This window comes from Meles meles, chromosome 1 (assembly GCF_922984935.1).
Source record: "Meles meles chromosome 1, mMelMel3.1 paternal haplotype, whole genome shotgun sequence".
Taxonomy (NCBI): Eukaryota; Metazoa; Chordata; class Mammalia; order Carnivora; family Mustelidae; genus Meles; species Meles meles.
In genome coordinates, this window is record NC_060066.1 from 70,646,217 (window position 1) to 70,668,591 (window position 22,375).

Consider the following 22,375-nt stretch of genomic DNA (forward strand, 5'->3'; position numbering starts at 1 on the left):
CCCTCTACCCTCGTTGAGCTCCCTGCTTAGCAGAAGAATCTACTTCTCCCTCTCCCTCTATCTCTCCCCCCACTGCTCATGCTCTCTCTCCCCCTCACTTTCAAATAAATAAATAAAATTGTTAAAAATCATAGCAACAATAAATAAAAGAGGGTGCCTGAGTGGCTCAGTGGGTTAAGCCGCTGCCTTCGGCTCAGGTCATGATCTCAGGGTCCTGGGATCGAGTCCCACATTGGGCTCTCTGCTCAGCAGGGAGCCTGTTTCCTCTCTATCTCTCTCTCTCTGCCTGCCTCTCTGCCTACTTGTGATCTCTCTCTGTCAAATAAATAAAATCTTTAAAATAAATAAATAAATAAAAGAATGATTACACAAAGACAGTCAGACATCCAACCTCAGATACCTGAGTTCAGTTCCCCTTACTGTTCTTGAAAGTGTATGTTTCAAATCTTTACCACTGTCTTCATAGGCCTTACTCTCAGCAAAAACAAACAAAACAGAACACAAAGAAAACAATAGTTCAATTTCATATAAAAGTAAAGGTCACCAGGCAGAAACCTCCAACTCCCCTCTCCTCTAAAATAACTCTAGGCATTGCCTCCTTTGTTCCTCCCAGAGGCAAACTACTCTGCACCTTCCACACACTCCCAACCCGCATCTCCAACACCCTTACCACTCCCTCTCCTCCTCGAAGACCACACCTCACCAGCAATCCTGAAGGCCCCTCCAGCCTCCTCAGGACCTTTCTATTAAAACTTATCTATTAAAACCTCCAGTATGCTTCCAGGCTGGAAGAGAAAGGGCCCAGAAGCAGGCTAGGTAGCCTCAACAACCACCAGACTCTGTCTGTGAGGCAGGAAGAGAAAGGAAAAAGAGGAAACCCTTACTACCTATCAGCACTATACCTACAGAAGCTGATTTGAACTTGAGGCCAGCCTGTGAGATATTATTAAATGTATTTTCCAAATATGAAACCAAGCATAAAGAGGCTACGTAATTTGCCCAAAGTTACACACAGTTTGTAAGTTTCAGTGCCAGAACTTTAACCCAGGTCATCAGATTCCCTAAACCCATGCTCTGTACCATGCACCGCACCCTACTGTCCCAGCAGGATGCTGGTGAGTGTGCAAAAGGAGGCACAAAGGCCATCCCAGCAGTTCCTCACATGCTACACTAGAGAAGCAGCAGAAATTTAAAAGTATCCAAGACAGCCGGCCCACTCTTGGCATTACAGTGCAACACATGCAACGATGTGTTGTTGTGGGTGTTTCGTGGCAGTGAATCTTGCCAAGGATCTTCTTTATCTCCTAGTGACATGGCAGTTCCTCAAATATCCCTCGACAAAATCACCTGCTTCTGTTACTAACCTACTTCTCCCCTTGCATTTACTGACAAAGTCTCAGTATAGTTTTTCCACTGGTCTTCATCCCTCAGCTTCCACTGGGGTCTCAGCTCATTGTCTGTCAGTCTTCTGCTCACACACTCCTGAACTAAAGCCCAATGATAGGCATTTAATTGCCAAATCCAGGGGCCTTTTCAGTCTTCCCACCACCTACTTCTCAAAAGTTCTAAGGAAGACTTTCTCCTGGGTACTACTAGGTCCTTCCTTGGATTTCAAGAGATCACTCTTCCCTGGTTCTTTGTTTCAACCTTTGATGGCTCAGTCTGGGTCACCAATGCAATCTACTTCTTCCTCCATCCTTCAAATGCTGGCTTTCCAACAACCTACCCTGTGTCTATATGACTTTTTTCCTCAAGTTCATCCCCTTAGGGCATCTCATCCACCTGATGACTTCAAAAAAATATGATAAGTTAATTTCTAGAACTCTAATTTTTGCCCCAATTTCTTTCTCTTTTTTTCTTTTTTTTTAAAGATTTTATTTATTTATTTGACAGACAGAGATCACAAGTATGCAGAGAGGCAGGCAGAGAGAGAGGAAAGGAAGCAGGCTCCCTGCTGGGCAGAGAGCCCGACATGGGGCTCTATCCCAGGACCCTGGGATCATGACTTGAGCCGAAGGCAGACACTTAAACCACTGAGCCACCCAGGCGCCCCCCAAATTCTTTCTTAACTTTCATATTCATATCTTCAAAAACAGCAGAATTTGCAGCCCAGCGAGTCCAAAACCAAATTCACCTTTTTCCTCCTCCCAATGCTCTTCTGTCCCTTGTATTCATCTTGTTTTCAAACTACAGGCTTAAGTTCCACACAATGTTCTCCCTTCTACAGAAACCTCCACTTCTGAATGAACACACCTACCAAAAGTTCCAACCAAGGATGTCTCCTAGTTGGTGGGTGCTTGTTTTCCTGTTTGTGGTTTGTTTTGGGTTTTATTCTGTTTTGGTTTGTTTATCTTCTTCATTGATTCTGTCTTAAATCAGACATTCCACATTTCTTACCTGGACCAATGCAATGGCAGAAGCTCCCAATGGGAACCAGACTCCAGTCTTCATTCCTCAATCCTACTGACAGAATTCTCTTGCTGAGAAACAAAGCTAATCTCAGTAGATACTATTCTTATATTAATGGCATTATAATAAGGTACAACTATGCAGATGAAACCATAAGACTAAAAATACATTCCTCTGTATAGGGAGTAGGCTCTGGCCATAATGATTAATATTCCAAATATCTGAATTATGAATGAACTAAGGTGTATTCACTACGAGACTCAAGACATCCTAAGGGCAGTGTCCTGAGGCCATCCTCATACATACATGTTCAAGTTAATGTTTAGAAAACAAAGCACTCCCCCAAGTCAGCCCAGGAGTGTGCCCAGCCAGGGGGTCAGTTAGGAACTACATTGGGGCTTAAGATAAAAATAGGTCCGAGTCTCCGGCCCTGAAAGGCCACTTGGTTAGGAGAAGGAATCTCTATTATACAAGTTGGACTATGTTTGTGTTTCACGTTGTTTCTAGGATTACTGGCCTCTGTTCTTCCCTACTCAAGAATAATGTTTTGAAGATTATAACATGTCCCAGATTAAGAGAAGCAAGGAAAGGTCTTCGCTGTATGCTTAAGTGGATTGCTGAGGACCAGAGAGGTCGTAGACATAGGGAACAGAGAGAAGGAATCCCAAGGTGAAATTCAGAGACGGTGATTCAGGAAATCTTGGCCTAGTAACTTTATCCCACAAGACATCCCTTTCCGGTGCCAACTTTGGAGCTCTCAAATTTGTTTACTACTAACAGGACAGTAGGTGTCCCCTCACAATTGATTTCCTACTACTTTTAGTTAAAGTCAGGATTCTTCAATTAGGGGTGCCTGGGTGACTCAGTTGTGTCTGCCTTTGGCTCAGGTCATGCTCAGTGGAGAGTCTGTTTCTCCCTCTGTCCCTCCCCCTGCTCATGTTCTCTCCCCCACTCTCTCTTTTACATAGATTAATAAAATCTTAAAAAATAAAAATAAAAAAAGAATTCTTGGGGCATCTGGGTGGCTCAGCTTGTTAAGAGACTGTCTTCAGCTCAGGTCATGATCATGGAGTCCCAGGATCGAGTCCAGCATCGGGCTTCCTGCTCAACAGGGAGTCTGCTTCTCCCCTCCTCATACTCTCTCTCTCTCTTCCTCTCTCATTCTCTCTCTCAAATAAATAATAAAAATAGAGAGAAAGAAAGAAAGGGAGAAAGAATTCTTAAACACACAATCCTTCTCAAACTGGACTGAACTTACTTCACCTCCTACCAATACCCAAAAGTATCCAAAAAGCATGTAGAACTTATCAGTCTCCGTCAACAAAGAGTTGTCAGCATCGCCTATGCACCGTCATGCCAGCAGCCCCAAAATGTCATATGAAGGTCACACGGAACACGCTGCTCTTTCCGGATGGATAGTTAGCTGTCTTCCCAGTCTGGCATATTCTCCTCATCCCTCAGAAGCTATCCGTCACCTCTTTCCCAAAACTTCCCTTGACCCCGGACTGAAGGGGCCCCTTAATGCCTCCATGCAACTTTGCTTATTACTCTATCATTGCCTCGCCCACATGGCATTGTAATTATTTGTATACTGAGGGTTAGGATGGCAGCATATGAATTTGACGATCACATAATTCAGCCGGGATAGCACAAACCTAAAGGTAATGTGTTAAATTCGTTTATCCTTGCCTGGAAAAAGTTAGATCGTGACTGAAGGAAGTTGTTTTTGGACTCATTCAAACTGTGTGTTTGCTTTTGTTTGATTTGTTTGTTTCCCTGTGTACCTATTTACACACCACTATATTTAGGCCAAGAAAACTGTACCTAAGAGAAAAATGCACCACTCCTGTTCTCTTGGAGTTTACTATCTAGGTAAGAGGCTTTTCTAACTGCTTTAGCAAAGGCACAAATCAGAAGAAGATGGGGCTGTGCTAGGAGAGGTTGAGTGGAAAGCCTGAAACCATCCAACTCAGTTCCTGCTCACCCTCTATGAGGGCCAAACCACAGAACCCTGAAGCCAAACCACAGAACCCTGGAACTCTACGGAGCACCATTTGAAAGAGTAAGAGGCATATATATCAACCCAAATCAGATAATAAATATGCAATTATTTACTATAAACTGTAAAATGGCATACTAATTATGGTTGTTGTTTTATAGACTGCAAAGTGTTCTTGCAGTCTTAAGTCAACAGAGTATGTATAAGAATATCATGGGGCACACCTGGGTGGCTCAGTTGGTTAAGTGTCTGCCTTTGGCTCAGGTCATGATTCCAGGGTTCAAGTCCCACACTGGGCTCCCTGCTCGGCAGGGAGTCTGCTTCTCCCTCTGCCTACCACTCCCCCTGCTTGTGTGTGCGCTCACTCGCTCTCTCTCTCTGACAAGTAAATAAATAAAATCTTTTAAAAAATAAGAATATCATGGGAAGAAGGACTGCATGAAAAGAAGGGGAAACACTGGGGGAAGAAGTAAAGAAGAGACTCAGAGACAGAAAGTGTAAAGAGGAATATCACCCATGCAAAAATTAGACACTAAGGCTGACCAGTATGGGTACCTCTGTGTAGCAACTGTAGCATCAGAAGAAATAACAGTAACCATATATAGGGCACTCCTGTAAGTCAGGGACTGGGCAGAGCCCAAAGCATCCATCATCTCATCCTTACAGCAACCTTGAGAAATGCTATTGGTTCCCCATTTTACAGATGAAGAAAATGGGGCTTGAAAGGTTTAGGAATGTGTCCAAAGTTAACTAGTAAATTAGAGACAGGACTCAGATTCTGGGCTATCTGAGGTCAGCGCCTAGACAGGTAACAAACTTCAAAATCTTTTGTTTATGACAAGACATGTAACTCATGTGCCCGCAATGTGGAAGAACAGCACATTCTGATTTACCAGGAACACTCCAGGGTTACATCTGTTTCCCAGTGTAATTATTAATAACACTCCCTTTCACCCTCAGAAGTGTCCCATTTTAGACAAAAATGGTCATAGCCAACCGGCCACAATGCCAGAGTGAAATGTGTCGACAAGATTTTCCAGGCCCAGTGCAAAATAAAAATGTGAGGCCTTTTGCTCAAAAAGCAGGGGGAAATGTGTTATTAAAGATACTGAAATAGGGGCACCTGGGTGGCTCAGTTGGTTAAGCCTCTGCCTTCAGCTCAGGTCATGATCCCAGGGTCAGGGGATTGAGCCCTGCATTGGGCTCCCTGCTCAGCAGGAAGCCTGCTTCTCCCTCTCCCTCTCCCCGTGCTTGTGTTCCCTCTCTCATTCTCTCTCTCTGTCAAATAAAGTCTTTAAAAAAAAGAGGTATTAAAATATAAAGCTTTTCTCTTTCTTTCATATATTAGCTCTACTCACACTCTACTATCCCAGTGGACTTCACTTGTAAAACACAAGTTCAAAGATAAAACTAGCACAAATTTCAAGACAGTGTTAGCAGAGTTCTAAACCAAGTTCCAGGTCCTTCTGAGTACGAAGCCCAGAGCAAAGCGCACAGCATGCACACCCATGAAGCTGGTCCTGCTCTGCCCTTCTTCTGTTCACTCAGATGGGTCTGGGAAGACATCCTGATCTTGGTATGGCCTATGATTTCACAAGCACTGCACAAAATTCTGTGGAAAAACACACAAGTAAAATATGGGCCTGTCCTCAAGAAGCTTACATTCTAATAGAATGAGACCAAAGTAAACACATACATGTATAAGTCTCCTTTGGTGCAGGGAAGAAGAAACTACAAAGCAGTGAGCACTGTAGCCTGGCATGGGGTAGGGGGGACAGCAGAGAGGACAGGATTATGAAGTTTCCTCAAGGAATGGAGCCCTGAAAGCCCAGTGGGAATACAAAAGGATAGAAGGGCTAGTAAGAAACAAAAGAAGCCAGAGATCCCATGGGAAGCGAGAATCACTCTATATACCAGCTATCTGTGGGGTGGGAAAGTTGTTCTCGCTTTAAAAAATGAAAGGGTTGGAAATGAGAACAGAAAGGAATTAGAAGTATAAAAGATCTTAGGGGTACCTGGGTGACTCTGTCAGTTAAGCATCTGACTTAAATGCTCAGGTCTTAATCCCAGAGTCCTAGAATAGAACCCCAGTCAGGCTCCCCTTAGCAGGGACTCTGCTTCTCCTTTTCCTTCTCCCTCTACCTCTCCCCTGGTTCATGATCACATGCTCTTTTTCTTTCTCTCTCAAATAAAATTTTTAAAAATCTTTAAAAGAAAAAGAAGTATAAAAGATCTTAGTATGAAAAGTTTTCCCCTTCAGGTCATATGATCATTTCATCAAGAGAAAAAATACCATTTTGTTTGATTATTTATGGGCTTGTAAGTCAAAAATGTGTTCTCGATAAAACTAAAAATACATTTTCTATCTCTTCATAATAAAAATAAGAGTTACCCTTCCTGCATGTTAATGGCTGAAACAAGGACAGAAATCTAAAACAATGACTAATCTAACAAATATTTACATTTGACTTAGAAATGCACTACCAGATTTTTTACAACAAATGTATCCCTTATTTAATACTAGTGCTAACTTTTTTTAAAAATCACTTTTATGGTTTGTCTACATTTCTGATCAGTCCTTCAAGATGGACTCCTAGAAAAAGAATCGCCAGGCCAAAGAGTTTGAATATTTTTAAAGCTTGGTATATTATTAGCTTACGTTAAAGTTAGAACTAGATTGACTACATCAACAGAAGGTGAACAAGTAATAATACATGCATATTCAGTGTTACTATAAATAATAATGAAAAAATAAATACTCAGAAAAGAAAATCTAAAAGTGTACTACAAGTAGATCTGAGGCTTTCAATGATTATGATTAAAAATAAGTCAGGGTAAACTTTTGTTTAGGATGACAGGCCAATTAGTGTGTTTGTGTGTGTGTGTGAACATGTTTGTGCATAAGTACTGGATGTACGTGCACAAAATAATGGACAAAGAAAAATAAAAGTGGAAGAGTCCATAATTTCTGAATGAAATAAGAAGAATGAAATCATTAAATGAACTACTTGTAAATAGGTACATATAATTAATTTACTTTATACCTCCCACAATTTCTTTTTTTTCCTTTTTTTTAAGATTTTATTTATTTATTTGTCAGAGAGAGATCATAAGCAGGGGAAGCAGCAGGCAGAGAGAGAAGCAGGCTCCCTGCTGAGCAAAGACTCCAATGTGGGGCTTCATCCCAGAACCCTGGGATCATGACCAGAGCCAAAGACAGATGCTTAACCAAACTGAGCCACCCATGTATCCCCTCCCACAATTTCTTACCCAACTCTATCTAGCAATAAGTTTTCAATTTTAATAATCAAGTGCTAAGGTTAGAGGAAAAACGCATATATTAAATAAAGATCAACAAATTAGTTTTTGATGTAGATTAGGTTAGATCTCTATTTCTACAATTCAGGACTCTGCACAGTACTTTTTTCATATACCTCTAGAAAGAAGTAACTAATACAGTTTAAGAAGTGGCTCAGATTTTTCAAAAGTCAAAGAACTTTGTCACCAATGAAGTTTCATGAAAGGCAAATCTGAAGCTATTAAAAGTCAAATCTCCACCTCACATCAGTCAGAATGGCTAGTATCAAAAAAACAAGAAATAACAAGTGTTGGTAAAGACATGGAGGAAAGGAAACCCTCATGCACTGTTGGTGGTAATGTAAATTTGTGGGGCCCTTTTGGAAAACAGTATGGAAGTTCCTCAAGTAATTAAAAATAGAAGTATCATATGATTCGTAACTCCAGTTCTGGGCATTTGCCTGAGGAAAATGAAAACACCAACTCAAAAAGATATATGTACACCTATGTTTGTTGCAACATTATTTACAGTATGTAAGCAACTTATGCATCCATCTATAGATGAATTGATCTAGAAGATGTGGTATGGAATAGAATATGAAATTCACAATGGAATATTACTCAGCCATTAAAAAGCATTAAATCTGGTCATTTGTGACAACACAGATAGTATTATGCCAAGTGAAGTAAGTCAGACAGAAAGACACCATATAATTTAATTTACAGTGGAATCTAAAAAACAAAACAAGCAAACAACAACAAAGAAAAACAGATTCATAAATACAGAGAACAAACAAGCAGTTGCCAGCAGGGAGAGGGGTGGGAGGATAAGTGAAATAGATGAAGAGGATTAAGAAGTACACACTTCTGATTATAAAATGTCATAGAAACATACAACATAGGGAATATAGTCAATAATATTTACAATATTTACAATATTTACAATATTTACAATAAAATTGTAATAACTTTGTAAAAAAGTCAAATCTTAAAAACATGCTTTTTAGAACATTGCTGCATGGAAGTGTACAACAATCCAATTTATCACCAATTACCCATATATTCTCAAATATCTAAATATTTCCAAAGAATGTGGCCCCAGGGGCTCAGGTATACTGATTTTAATTTGAGAAGTCAACCAGAAGTCAACCTGTGTTGAAACATTGTTCTCTCCTTCTTGACATAGCAAAGAAGTGAATTCCTCTACCATAATTATAAGCAGAAAGTTTACATCTTACAGAACACTGAGCGGAAAGTTTTGGCCTTTGAAACATTTCCCTTTGGACCACGAGGGCACGCAACACGGAGGTGGAAGGAGCAGAAGGTTTGAAGATGTGAGTTAGATTGCAAAGGCTAAGAGCTCCTCAGTCCTATGCTCTCCCAGGCATCTGCGTGGAAAGGAGCCAATGCTCTTTTGTCTTTGCAACAATGAATAGAAAAAATTCAATTTCTGAGTGATGTCTCAGAAGTTTCTTTCACTCAGTTTTGCCCCTTCTGGCTCTAAAATGAATGAAACGTTTCCAGAGCAGCCTTCCAATACGTCAAGCTGAAACTTTGAAACAAAGTTCCTGCCAGTTCTTTCTATGAAATCTTGAAGTTTTTTGACACTAGTTTTATTATACTACTCTCCTGGGCTCAGTGTGAACAGAGAATCCAGAAGCTGAGCGGGGAATAAATTTAAACCCGGGATGGAGGATGGGAGTAGGAGACTGCAGAGCTAGAACAGGGTAAGCACCACAGGTGGCTTTAATAGCCAACAGCCGCTAGAGATCATAACCCCGCTGCTAGTTCTCTAGCCCCCGCCAGAATCCTATGTTTCAAAGATTATTATAACCAAGGGACTTCGCTGCCATCTAATCTGAATAATGAACTCAAGCTCTAAAGCAATCAAGGATTTTTTTTTCTTTTAACTAAATGTGCCTGAATGTGGTAAACTGACTTTAATCACCAAGCCAAAGTCTTAAAATCCCAGGGGAGGAAGAGAAGAGGGTAAAAAAATTACATAAGGCAGCCGGGGACGGGGTAAAGAGTGAGGAAAGATGGGGTAAGCAGGGATTCCGGGGACAAGAGCCTTCTCCCATTGGAGCTAACTTTTCAAGCCCGCCTATCTCCAAGGCCCTGGCAAACTCATTGCGTGTCCAGGCGTGAAACAGCCCCGCCCGGGGTCCACGTGCGGGCGAGCATAGTGTCCGTGCGCGGGTTCATGGTCCCGCGACGCTGGGAGCGGTACCCCGTCCCCAGTAGACAATGCCGCGCGCGCTTCCAGCGGCCTCTCCGGGATCCGCGCCCCGCGCCGCCCGCCACCCCCTGCCTTGCCGCGCGGGGACACACTCACCAACACCAGGAACTCCAGCGTGCCCACATAGTCCCGCTCGGTCTTCTGGAGCTCGCTGAGCATGCAACAGGCGCAGGCGAAGCTGTTTCTCCAGGTCTTGGGCGCTCTCGGCGCTGGCATCCCCGCGGCTCTCGTCGGTCACGAGGTGGGCGGCGGGACGCAAGGCTGCAGTCCTGCGCGCTATGCCGGTGCCGACTGGTGCCCCGCCCCGCGCCGGCCAGAGGGGAAAGTTGCTGCCTCTGAGAAGTCCGAGGAGGTATGGGCGACTTTACATGCTGGGGAGAGGCTGGGGTGTTGGGAGAATAGAGTGCGCTAGCTGGAACTCCGGCGCGGGAGGCGCGAGGCTCTGAGCAGACAAGGAGAGGGCTCCTGCCCGGGACCTGTAGGCTGAGCCCCATGGCTCTGGCCTCACGCGGCCGGGGCTGGAGGAGAGGCAGCTCCGACAGCCACAGCGGTGACTTGGACATTCATCAAATGCTTTGTATCCATGTGACTCCGACACTTTACCCTTCGCCAAATCTCAGGAAAAAGGAAACAACCCTGGGGAAGTGTGTTGCATGCCAGCTAACTAAGCACACACACACACACACACACACACACACACACACGGAGTCAGCACTTGAGATAAAACTAATTGGAGCTAACTAAGCACACACACACACACACACACACACACACACACGGAGTCAGCACTTGAGATAAAACTAATTGGAGCTAACTAAGCACACACACACACACACACACACGGAGTCAGCACTTGAGATAAAACTAATTGGAGCTAACTAAGCACACACACACACACACACACACACACGGAGTCAGCACTTGAGATAAAACTAATTGGAGCTAACTAAACACACACACACACACACACACACACACACACACACACACACACACAGAGTCAGCACTTGAGATAAAACTAATTGGAGATTCCCAAACCCAGAGGAGGAACTCCAAGACACAGCTCCAGGGTTGCTTCTATGACTCCCGCCTATTGTTTAGCTTTAATGTGTTTTGTACAAATCCTGAAAGCAAAGAAACAAGTTCCCAAGGTTACATAACTGGATGGGAACAAAACAACCATGGTATTAACCCTCCCATCTTTGAAAAGAAACACATTGATTTTTGGTTTTGTTTGGGCACAAAATAGGTTTGCTTTTAAAAGCCCCCCAACCGAGAATAATTCACAGAGCAGATACCCTCCTGCCTGCCCTTGGAAAGTCAGTTAGCATAATAAATGAAGACACTATGGGAAAATGACAGCCCTGGCCCAAACAAACAGACTCCAGATAGAATAAGCATCCCCCTTTGCACTGTGCTGTTTTGGAGGGGTGCTTTGCATGCCTATGACTTTTTTTCAATAGCAAGATGGTATGTGAATTTAATCACAGGCAAAAATACTCGTGCCAATTTTGTTTCTAAGAGGTGCTATGATTTAACACAGTGTCACTAAATGAGCAGCTTTGTCTAAAGCTGTTATTGAGTGGTTATCAAAAGATATGTAGATACACGTAAAGGTATAGAGATACAGATATATTCTTAGGATTTGAAAAAGGAGAGAAACACAGAGCATGGCCTGATTGTAATGTGTATATTTATTGCCTTTTCTCACTTGGAAACAGAATCAGAAGCTAATGAGCACTGAACATTTACAATTCCAAGCAGAATAATCCATATATATTTTTGTCTTTATATTATCCACATTGATTTTTCAGTGTCATTTTATTCCTACTTAGAACTTGAAGCACTCCACACTAATGACATTTAAATATACTGAAGAGTGAATGGTTTTGATGAAAGAAAGTAGCATGTTAATTTTTTCCAATAGTTGAAAGCATTAGCAAAACTCTAAAAATAAAAGATATTTTCCACATTACTTACATTAAAATAATTATCAGAGATATCTTTTCAGAGCATGATGAATCCCTACATCCCTCAAAGAGCAAAGAGGGAGTGAAATATTCTTCTTTTATTAAGGGCACAGCTTTTGAATGTGTGAGGAGCTGATGGACAAGATATGATTTTCCTTTGTTTTGTGCATGCCTATCTACAGGTAGCTCTGAGCAAAGGACAAATAAGCAAATGGCGTCACACCTTGTGGCAGAAGAACAAAGGAGGAGGGGCATTAAAGAGCAGATCTCATAACCCCTAGTAAACAATAAACAAAAGAAACAAGGGAGGACAAAGGAAACACACATCCAGCAATGAATGGGAAAATCAAACATGGTTTAGCCTTTACGCAATGTACCACAAGGAATGAATGCATTTCCTCCTTACATCCACCCTTCTCCAATGTAAAAAGTGAGTAAATAAATCACGCTTTCCATTCAGGCACTCTTATAGATAAATATATACATATCTATATATATTTCTAACCAATTGCCCCCCCCCAAGTTTGAGAGCTGTTTATGCCATTATCCTTCTATCAAAAATAATTAGTTTATATACAACCCACTAGAGCTTCAGCCTTATCTCTGAGAGTAATATATTGAGCTTGAATCTCCAGTGGGGTTTTACCTACCCAAACCATTTGCCTTGAATCTACAAACGTGTGTATTGAGTAACTCTACGTGCATTGCATGGACCTATGGCCTGAGGACCACAGAGACTTGATCTCTAGGCAAATATTTCTGAAGGTATTTCACAGACCATTACACGAAGGTCTTGTTAAACATTTCTGGGCCTCATCCTAGATGTATTGAAGGAGAATCTCAGAGATGCAAGCCCTAAACTCTTTTGACGGGTTTTCATATTATTCTTAGCCCTGCTAATATTTGAGAGCCACCATTCTAAGAAATTATAATTGAGTAGGAGAGTGTTATAAATATAAGTAATTCTGTTAAAAGGAAGCTGCAAGGCATGCTTTGAAAAAATAAAAAAGTGCAAGGACGTTAACAGAAAAATATTCAAGTGTGCACATCCAATTGTCTCTCAAAAGTGCCCATAGAAATTATTATGATAGTAACAGTTTCTCCCCATTCTTCTGTTCCTCGGTGTATTATTCCTCAATACCATTTGTAATTAATAAACAGCTTCAGAACACCATGTAGAGCCCTCTGCCAGGCGCCTCTCAGTGTCTTCTGTAGCCCTGGCAGGAGTTCTTAATTCCTTATCAAAGACTTGAGAGCATAAGAAAACAGGGCCCTCATATCTGGAAACCTTCACTTTGATGGTAAATAAGGTCTTTCATAAACTCTGAACGTGTTGTATCCCTCCCCACTTCCTCTATTGAAACTTTAAGCTCTGTCTGCCAGGAAAAAGAAAGCGACAACAAAAATGATGGACAAGACCCAGTTTTTTCCTGAAATAGTAATGAGGTTGGAGCATCCAATAAAAAGGGGATGGGAAAAAAAGAAGATAGTGAGAAAAGGCTAAGTGGTAAACTAGCCCAGCCATTAAGTTTATTTCATATGCATGAACTTGTTCGGGTTAGAATCTATTATTATACAGTTCAAAGAGCCAAAGTACAATGCACAGTAGGTTTTCCTTGGTCAGAATTAGAGAAGAACAACTCCTGGACAGAAGAACCCAAGATGTCTCTCTAAAAAAAAGAGTTCCCAGCTTGTATTTCTGATAGAGATCATTTTAGCTTGCCTGCCATTCCGGTACTAGTGTTTGCCCAGGTGAAGTAATAAATCAGATTTGATGTGGAAGTCATCAAAAGACAATAGCACTGGCTAAAAAAAAAAGAAAGATCACTTCATTGCACAGCCATCTTGTTAAACAGAGAATTCTAGGAGTCAAACTTTTTTATTTATAAGTAAAATTGATTCTGGCATTTCCTTTACTACTCTAGCCTATAATAGATGATTCTAGACTATACTAGTATAAAGATATAGGTATGTTGGAGCTGTATAAAGCATAATTAGGAGTCTTGGACAAGAAATAATTCTAAAAATACTTATTACTTTAGGATTTTAGAATGTGTATTACCTAAAAGGACAAAATTTAGTTTCACAGCCATATTTTAATTTTAGATACAATGTTCATGGCATAGCAAACTAAATAAATGTTTGAATAGGATTCCTTTGGGAAGACTCTCAAGTTCTTAAAAGTGTGGTCCTTTCTACACTAGCTTGATCAAACCCAAATCATCCTCACAGCCGTAATCTAACATGTAATGGATAATCACTTTCCTCATTATGGAAACTTGACCTACAGCTGTTAGGTCCGTAATCAAAGGAGCGAGACTGATACAAAGCGGAAGTCAAGCAAAGCTTTATTTCGCGCCGAGCATTGAGAATCAAACCAACCGTTCAGGGCCACCTCTTACAGAGAGGGCGGCCACCCCCAGCCTCACAGACTAACTTTTATAAAGCAAAGGCCATGTGGTTGAGCATGGCCACACACAGGTGGCCAATGAGATTGCAACACACAGAGAAAGCTGCACAGTCATGGTAGGTCACACATGGGTGGCCAATTGAATTACAGTTCACCCCATAGTAGCTATTTGAACTAGTCTATCTCCTTAGTCAGAATTGGCGCCCAAAAGTTGCCCAAAAGGCAGGGCCCACACTCCTTGGTAGCTAGGGAGACAATATGCATACTCCACTGATTGGATGTCTCCACTTGACCGACTCATCCCTAAATTCGGGCTCTGTTATTGCCACCTGATCTGACCCACCCTTGTATTTGGGCTCTGTTAGCAGGAACTGGTCAACCATATTTTACTGGTTTCCTGGACTTGCTTTTAAGTAAGTTCCCATGGGGGGGGAGGGGGCGGGGGCAGGGTCAGTTTAAGTTTTACTGCATAAACAACAAAATGGCTGTTCAACCAAAGTGGAGCCACTCTGGCTAAATATGCCCTTACACAGCCATGCCTGCAAAATAAGCAGCCAGTTTTTGTCTATGGTTAATCTCAGAAGAATATCATTCTTACATCATACCATCTGCCTGCTTAGCTCCCTTTAAAAATCCTCTCCAACCTCATAAACCTCAAGCTATACCTTATTTCTCTCATCCCCGTAAAAACTTCTACCCGGTTGTCTTGTTGCCTCTATGAACACCCTCTCTTGTGTCCTCCAAGGTTTTCATTCTAATATATATAAATGTACATGAGATATATAATATATTATATATAATAGTATCTTATTATTATCAATATCTATATATAATATATGAAATTTATAAAAATTATATGTCTTTCATGTCATTGCCTGTGTGTCTTATCCTGGATTCCTTAGAAAGCAGAGAGGAGACAATAGCTAACGTGAAGATAATATATAGGTAATGTGATCCTGGGGGGGGGGGAGAGTGAGGGAAGAAGGAGTGAAACAGAGAAAGGAGAGAAACAGAGTGAAACAATACAAGAATACAAAATAGAGTTGACCATTCCAGTGGGAAACTAGATGCTCTCTTCTACAGGACCTTCTGTGTAGTCTTTTGAAATACAGCTCAGAACTATCCTGGGGGAAGAAAGAGGGAAGCATTTAATCATTATTTCCTATCCCCAGGTGGTCAAGGATTGCTCCATAAGGCATTCATAGGACCTTGTACTTGCATGGTGCCCTTGCATGAATGCTTAGAGGTTTGCACAGATAAAACTGGAGTCAGGAAGCAAGAAGGGTGAGGCACTCTTAGATTGTTCCTGTATGAAGTTGGTGAGGGCATTTGAGGAACTGCATCCATGGTCATCAAGAGTAAGAGAAGAGGTCAAGAGAGTTTTTCCTGGAATACAAGAAGGGTTTGAATCTACTTCAAATCCCTCAGGATAAAGGCAAATGTCATTTATGACCCAGCCTCTCAGGGTTTATTTCATGCCACTCCCACCTTGGCAAACGAACCCCAGCCATGCAGGAGTACTTTCAGAATTCTTAAGTGCCAAGATCCATAGCACAGTCCTTCTTCCTTATCATAGCATCCGTTATGTTCATTTTAATTGCCAGATCAATTGACGGAATTCTTTACAGGACCACAGTATCTTGAAGGAAAAGACAGTGTCACCACAGCTTCTCCAGAATCTGGCATACAGTCTTGTTAAATATATATTTATTGATCAAATGAATGAATGAATTGCACTGGAACTCTTTAATCATTCTATCTCTAAACAAAAATGGTCTTTGTTTAGAGGTGGCCTTTTGCTTCTCCTCTATCATTTCTTCAGGGGAAGGCAAGATAGATACCCTTTTATTTTCTCAGAGAAAAATGGTGTATATGTAAATGACTGTGTCTGTGAATTATGAGCCTGTTTAGGGGACCAGAAGAAACTACAAATATTACATTTCTTGTATTCTCAAAGAAGTACCATTCATCTCACCTGAAATGTGGCAATCACATAATTAAAATCCATATACACTATTCCTAAACCAATCATGGAAAACTGAACGAAATATATGATAATAAATCCAGGAAAAAAAATCACATTACCAAAGCAGAAAAGCAAGTTTACTGAAAACAGATATATAATGTATTAGGCTAGAGAGTTCCTATAAACCCCCTTATATTCCACCTTCCCAACATAGATTTTCTTATTGTGAACATCTTGCATTAGTGTGACACACTTGTTACAATTAATCAGCCAATGTGTATAAATTATTTTTAATGAAAATCTATAGTTTACATTAGAATCCACTCCTTGTGTTGCACATTCTGTGTATTTTAACAGATGTATGATATATGGGTGCCTGGGTGACTTAGTCTGTTAAATGTCTAACTCTTGATTTTGGCTCAGGTCATGATCTCAGGGTGCAGAGATTGAGCCCTGCATCAGGCTCTGTGCTAAGAGGGGAGTCTGCTTCTCTGCCTCTCTCTCTCTCTGCCCCTTCCACCTTGCTCTTTTGCTCTCTTTCTCTTCAATAAAAAGTAAATCTTTTTAAAAATGGATGACATATATCTACCATTACAGGTCAGAAAACAATTTCTAAAAGTGCCCTGCTCTCTATGTATTTACTCCTCTCTCCATTCCCCATCCTGGCAATTACTGATCTTTTTACTGTCTCTGTAGTTTTGTCTTTTACAGAGTGACATATAATTGGAATCATACATTATGTACATTTTCAGACAGGCTTCTTCCACTTAGAAATCTGCATTTAAGTTTCCTCCATGTCTTTTCATGGCTTGATAGCTCATTTCTTTTTATCACTAAATAAAATTCCATTATCAGGATGTACCAGCTTATCAACTTACCTGTTGAAGGACATCTTGAATGTTTCCAAGTTTGGGCAATTAGGAAGAAAGCTACTATGAACATTATTGGGCAGGTTTTATACAGATAGAACATTTCAGCTCCTTCGAGTAAATACCAAGGAGTATGACTGCTGGATCACAAGATGAGAGTGTATTTCTGCCAAACTGTTCTGAAGAGACTGTATCATTTTTCATTCCCATCAGCAGTGAATGAACATTCTTGTTGTTCCACATCCTCACCAGCCTTTGGCAGTATCAGGATTTTGGATTTCGGCCATTCTAATTGGTATGTAGTTACATCCTATTGTTGTTTTATTTTATAATTCCCTAGTGCCATACAAGACTGAATATCTTTTCATATGCATACTTGTCATCTGTATATCCTCTTTCATAATCTGTCTGTTAAGGTCTTTGGTCCATTTTTAATTAGGTTTTTTTTATTATTACTGAGCTATAAGAGCTATTTGTATATCTTGTACAATGGTCCTTTTATCAGATGTGTCTTTTGCAAATATTTTCTCCCAGTCTGTGGCTCATCTTTTTATTCTTTTGACGTTGTCTTTTGGCAGAGAAGATCTTGATTTTAATGAAGTCCAACTTATCAAGATTTTCTTTCATAGATCACATTTTTGGCACTCTATCCAAAAAATGTTTGGCTTTATCATTGTCACACCCAAAGTCACCCATATTTTCTCTTAGGTTGTCTTCTCAGATGTTTAGCTTTGCATTTTACATTCAGGCCCATGATCCATGAGTTAATATTTTTGAGAAGTGTAAGGTCTTTGCCTGGATTTGTGGGGTTTTTTTGGTTTGTTTTTTGCATTGGTTGTCCAGTTGTTCCTGCATGATTTGATGAAAAGACTATCCTTTCTCCATTAAATTGCCTTTGCTCCTTTTTCAAAGATCAATTGATTATGTTAGTGTGGGTCTTTTTCTGAACTCTTTATTCTCTTTCCTTGATCTATTTGTCTATTCTTTCCCCAGTACCGCACTGTATTGATTACTCTAGATTTATACCATGTCTTAAAGTTACTCCTCTGACTTTATTCTTCGCCATATCGGATTGGCTTTTCTGGGTCTTTTGCCTCTCCATATCAACTTTAGAATAGTTTTTTCAATATTTGCAAGTTAGCTTGCTGAAATTTTGTTTGGAATTATGTTGAATCTATATATCAAGTTAGAAAGAACTGACGTACTTACAATATGAAATATTTCTATCCATGAACATAGAATATCTCTTCATTTATTTGGATCTTCATTGATTTCTTTCATCAGAGTTTCATTATATTTCTCATATAGCTATTACATATACATTGTTAACAATATACCTAAGTATAATTTTTTGGTACTAAAAATAAGAATGAAGCTGCTATAAACTTTAGTGTGAAGGTTTTTGTGTGGACATGAGGTTTACCAAGTAAATGGTCTTGTGTTTTTTATTTCAAATTTTAATTATTCATCTCTAGTATAGAAGAAAGCAATTGGCTTTTTATATTTGCCTCGTATCCTTCTAGCTTGTTTTAATCACTTACTAGTAACAGGAGGTTTTTATTGTTATTGTTTTGGATTTCCACATAGACAATCATGTCATCCTACAGCAAGGACAGTTTTATTCCTTCCTTCCTTATCTGTATACTTTTTATTTCCTTTTCTTATTTTATTGCATTAGCTAGGATTTAATACAATATAAAATAGAAGTGGTGAGAGCACATATCTTTGCCTTATTCTTGATCTTAGTGGGAAAGCATCTAGTTGCTACCATTAAGTATGATATTAGCTGTAGGTTTTCAAGGATGTTCTTTATCAAGTTGAGAGAGGGTATGCCCTTTTTTTTATTTTTAAAGATTTTTATTTATTTATTTTGAGAGAGAGAAAGAGACAGAGTGAGAGAGAGCATGAGAGGGGAGGTCAGAGGGAGAAGCAGACTCCTCATAGAGCTGGGAGCCCGATGTGGGACTTGATCCCAGGACTCTGAGACTATGACCTGAGCCGAAGGCAGTTGCTTTACCAACTGAGCCACCCAGGCGCCCAGGTATGCCCATTTTTGATAGTTGTTTTAATTCTTATATTGGCGACATCTGTAAATAAGCAGCACACTTAAAATACTCCTTCCTGTTACAGAAAAGTTATGCAATGTCTCCTGACTACCTACTGTATTATTACATGAGACTATTAACAATTCTGCCTTTCTTTCTCTGACTCACCACCTTCCACCTTTACCTTTTAATTGGTATCTTTAGTTCTGTACTGTCAGGATTGATAATATTTATCTTGTATTCTGTAACTACATTTAAGACATCCACGTTTCTTTTTAAAAGTTTAAAATCAATTAACAGTGTATTTATGATATGACTACTTAAATAATGCTCATTGCATAAATAAGTAATACAATAAAATTGTACTTCCTTCTCCTTAGGTCCAAATTCATAACACTCAGGACACTCAGGGACCTCTTCTAGGTTAAATGGGTTCTGTTTCATAACACACCATCAATTGCTGAAAGACCTGCATGACATTGGGTTTCTTTCATATCTGAACCATGACTTTATTACACAGTCTCTTAGGTTTTGGTTTTATTTTCTACTTTTGGTAGAGATTCTAATTTTCTGTGAAAAGAAGAACTATATCCTTTCTTTGGAAAATCACTAATATTCTCCAGCCCCTTAGGTACTATCTGTTGCTCTGTTTTGTCTTTATTCTGTTCATTCTTCTTGGAGCCCTTGATTGCATTCCCACACTGGACTGATTGATTAAGTACCTGATCAAAAACTGTCATCCTGGGATTGTTTTTCCAAAGCCTTCAGGTGAATTCCACCATCTCTCTTTTCAGAGTCTTTTCTCTTGGTATACTCATTTTCTAGGGCTGCCATAACTAAGTTTTAACATCTCACAGTACTGGAAGCTGAAAGTATAAGATCAAGAGGTTAAAAAGGTTGATTTCTTCTAAGGTCGGTGAGGGATAATCTGGTCATCCCTCTCTCCTATTGCTGGATATCCTCAGATATTCCTTAGCTTGTAGATGTGTTCTCCCCATGTCTTCACATTGTTTTTCTTCTGTGCATGTCTGTGTTCCCTTTTTAGAAGGACACAGTCATATTGGATTATGGTCTCTTCTAATGACCTCATCTTAAATTGATCTGAAAAACTTTGGTCCAAAGAAGGCCACATTCATAGGTACTGGGGACTAGAATGACAAAATCTTTTGGGGGCATACAATTCAACTGACAACACTTGATATCTACACCTATTTTACTGGATTATATCTCAAATGACTTCCTTTAGAAGAGTGCATGAGATATAAATTTTCCGAGTCCTGGGATCTCTAAAATGTAGTTATTTTGCCATGATGCATTTGCTTCAGAATTATTATCCATTAGAACTGGAAATACCATTGCTCATTTTTCTCTTACCAGTTGTGTTGGCGATTAGAAGTCCAGTGCGACTTTGACTCTCTATCCTTTGTAAATGACCTGTTTTATCGATGTGAAAGTTTTTTGGAATTCTCTTTCTTTTGTGTTCTGACAGAAAGATTTCAGGCATATGTTTACATGTGAATTTTCTCTTAATTTACTAGGAACTTGATAGACTCAAACAGAATAGTGTTTTCTGACTTCTGCGAAAGTTTTTTTGTAGTATTTCTTTAAAATTTCTTTCTCTTAGTGGGGCACCTGGGTGGCTCAGTTGGTTAAATGTCTGACTCTTAATGTCAACTCAGATCTTGATCTCAGGGTTGTGAGTTCAAGCCCATTGAACTCCATGCTAGGCATAGAAATTTTTTTAATTAAAATTATTAAAATTTCTTTACCTTTGTTAATGTATGCCCATTTTTCTGGAAATCCTGTTAGTTGAGTTGGATCTCTTAGAATTATACTCTGAATATCTTATCTATTTCAAGTGTTCAATCTCCTCGTTTTGTTGTTGTTGCCTCTGTCTCATTCAATCTCTTTGTTTTTTTCTTTATGTTGTACGAGAACTACTCACATTATATTCTAACCCTTCTTTAAATATTTCATTTGGCATATAATTAAATATATAATAAATGTTCCACTTTGTACCTTGACTGTTCTTTCTTGTAGCATTCTGCTCTTGTACTCGGGGGTACTACCTTCTCAAATCTTTCTCTGAAATTTCTTTGTTTCTTCTAGCAACAATTTTTCTGTTGTTGTTGGTTTTTTGGGTTTTTTCTTTTTCTTCTTTTTTTTTCTTTTGTCTTGTCTTTCTTTTATCCAGTCCTTTTGTGATGTTGACAGTATATTCATTCCAATTAAGAAAAGGGAATGGGATTGTTTCTCTCTGTAGCAGGGATGTGTTTCCTCTATTTATGTGGGTTTGTTTTTCTACTTGGTTTCTCTCATTAATAGACATTTACTGAGACCTTTATGTAGGTGTCTAGGACTTGTCTAAATGAAATGAATTATTTAATGGGTACAGGCAGGTAACAGGTCTTTAGCTGTGGAGGTTCCAACTGCCAAAATGGGAGAACTTTACTCTGGGGTGCTGGCACCAAAAGTTCCAATTCTGCCTATATCAATGCTTCCATCTTATTAGAGAAGAATCCTTAGGTGTTTTTAGTCTGAGACTGATGCTTGATTTTTACACTAAGCATCAGAAAACACAGAGAAGGGAAGCAAAGAAATGAGCATGTCAGGAGGAAAACATTAGGCTGCTGTGCAAATAGCCTTCTCAGATATGCCACTCTTCTCACTCTTGTTGGCTTTACACCTTTCAACTTTCCTCTAGGTCGACCTTCTCCCGTTTTCTGCTCTACACCTGCCTCACTCTCTTTTCCTTGTTGAAAATCTTCCATCCTCTTTTTATCTTTCATAAATGTGTGGAAATCTCTCCCCTGCTCATGTTTCTATTTCATTCCCTTTGCAGAAATGGGTGTTTTCTTTTACTCTTACCTAACGTTGGCAGGGGGTTTGAAGGGATTAAGGAAAAACACATACCCTCTGCCCGTTATCTTGTACCATCTATAAATACAAATTTCAAATTCAATGTAACACTGATGCCAGTGGAACATTTAAATAAAAAAAGTCTGTATTACCAAAAAGAGAAAACTAGTGGTGACTTCATATCTTGATTAACGACATGTATACATACACTTAAATAAGTGTATACACACAAGATGTGGTAGAACAAATAGCCAGTTCTAAGAGGAAAGTTATGGAACTGAAATACACTAGATGGAAGAGTTTACATAATTT

The 22,375-nt window shown here is 39.8% G+C and overlaps 1 long non-coding RNA gene across 1 annotated transcript in view; it reads right to left on the reverse strand.

Moving 5' to 3' along the window:
* The window catches only part of LOC123947313, a 50,912-nt gene extending 40,757 nt beyond the window's left edge, over positions 1-10,155 (reverse strand). Inside the window, exon 1 of the long non-coding RNA XR_006819739.1 lies at positions 10,041-10,155. This is a non-coding gene — a long non-coding RNA (uncharacterized LOC123947313). The remainder of the gene's footprint in view (positions 1-10,040) is intronic.
* Between the last annotated feature and the right edge of the window lie 12,220 nt (positions 10,156-22,375).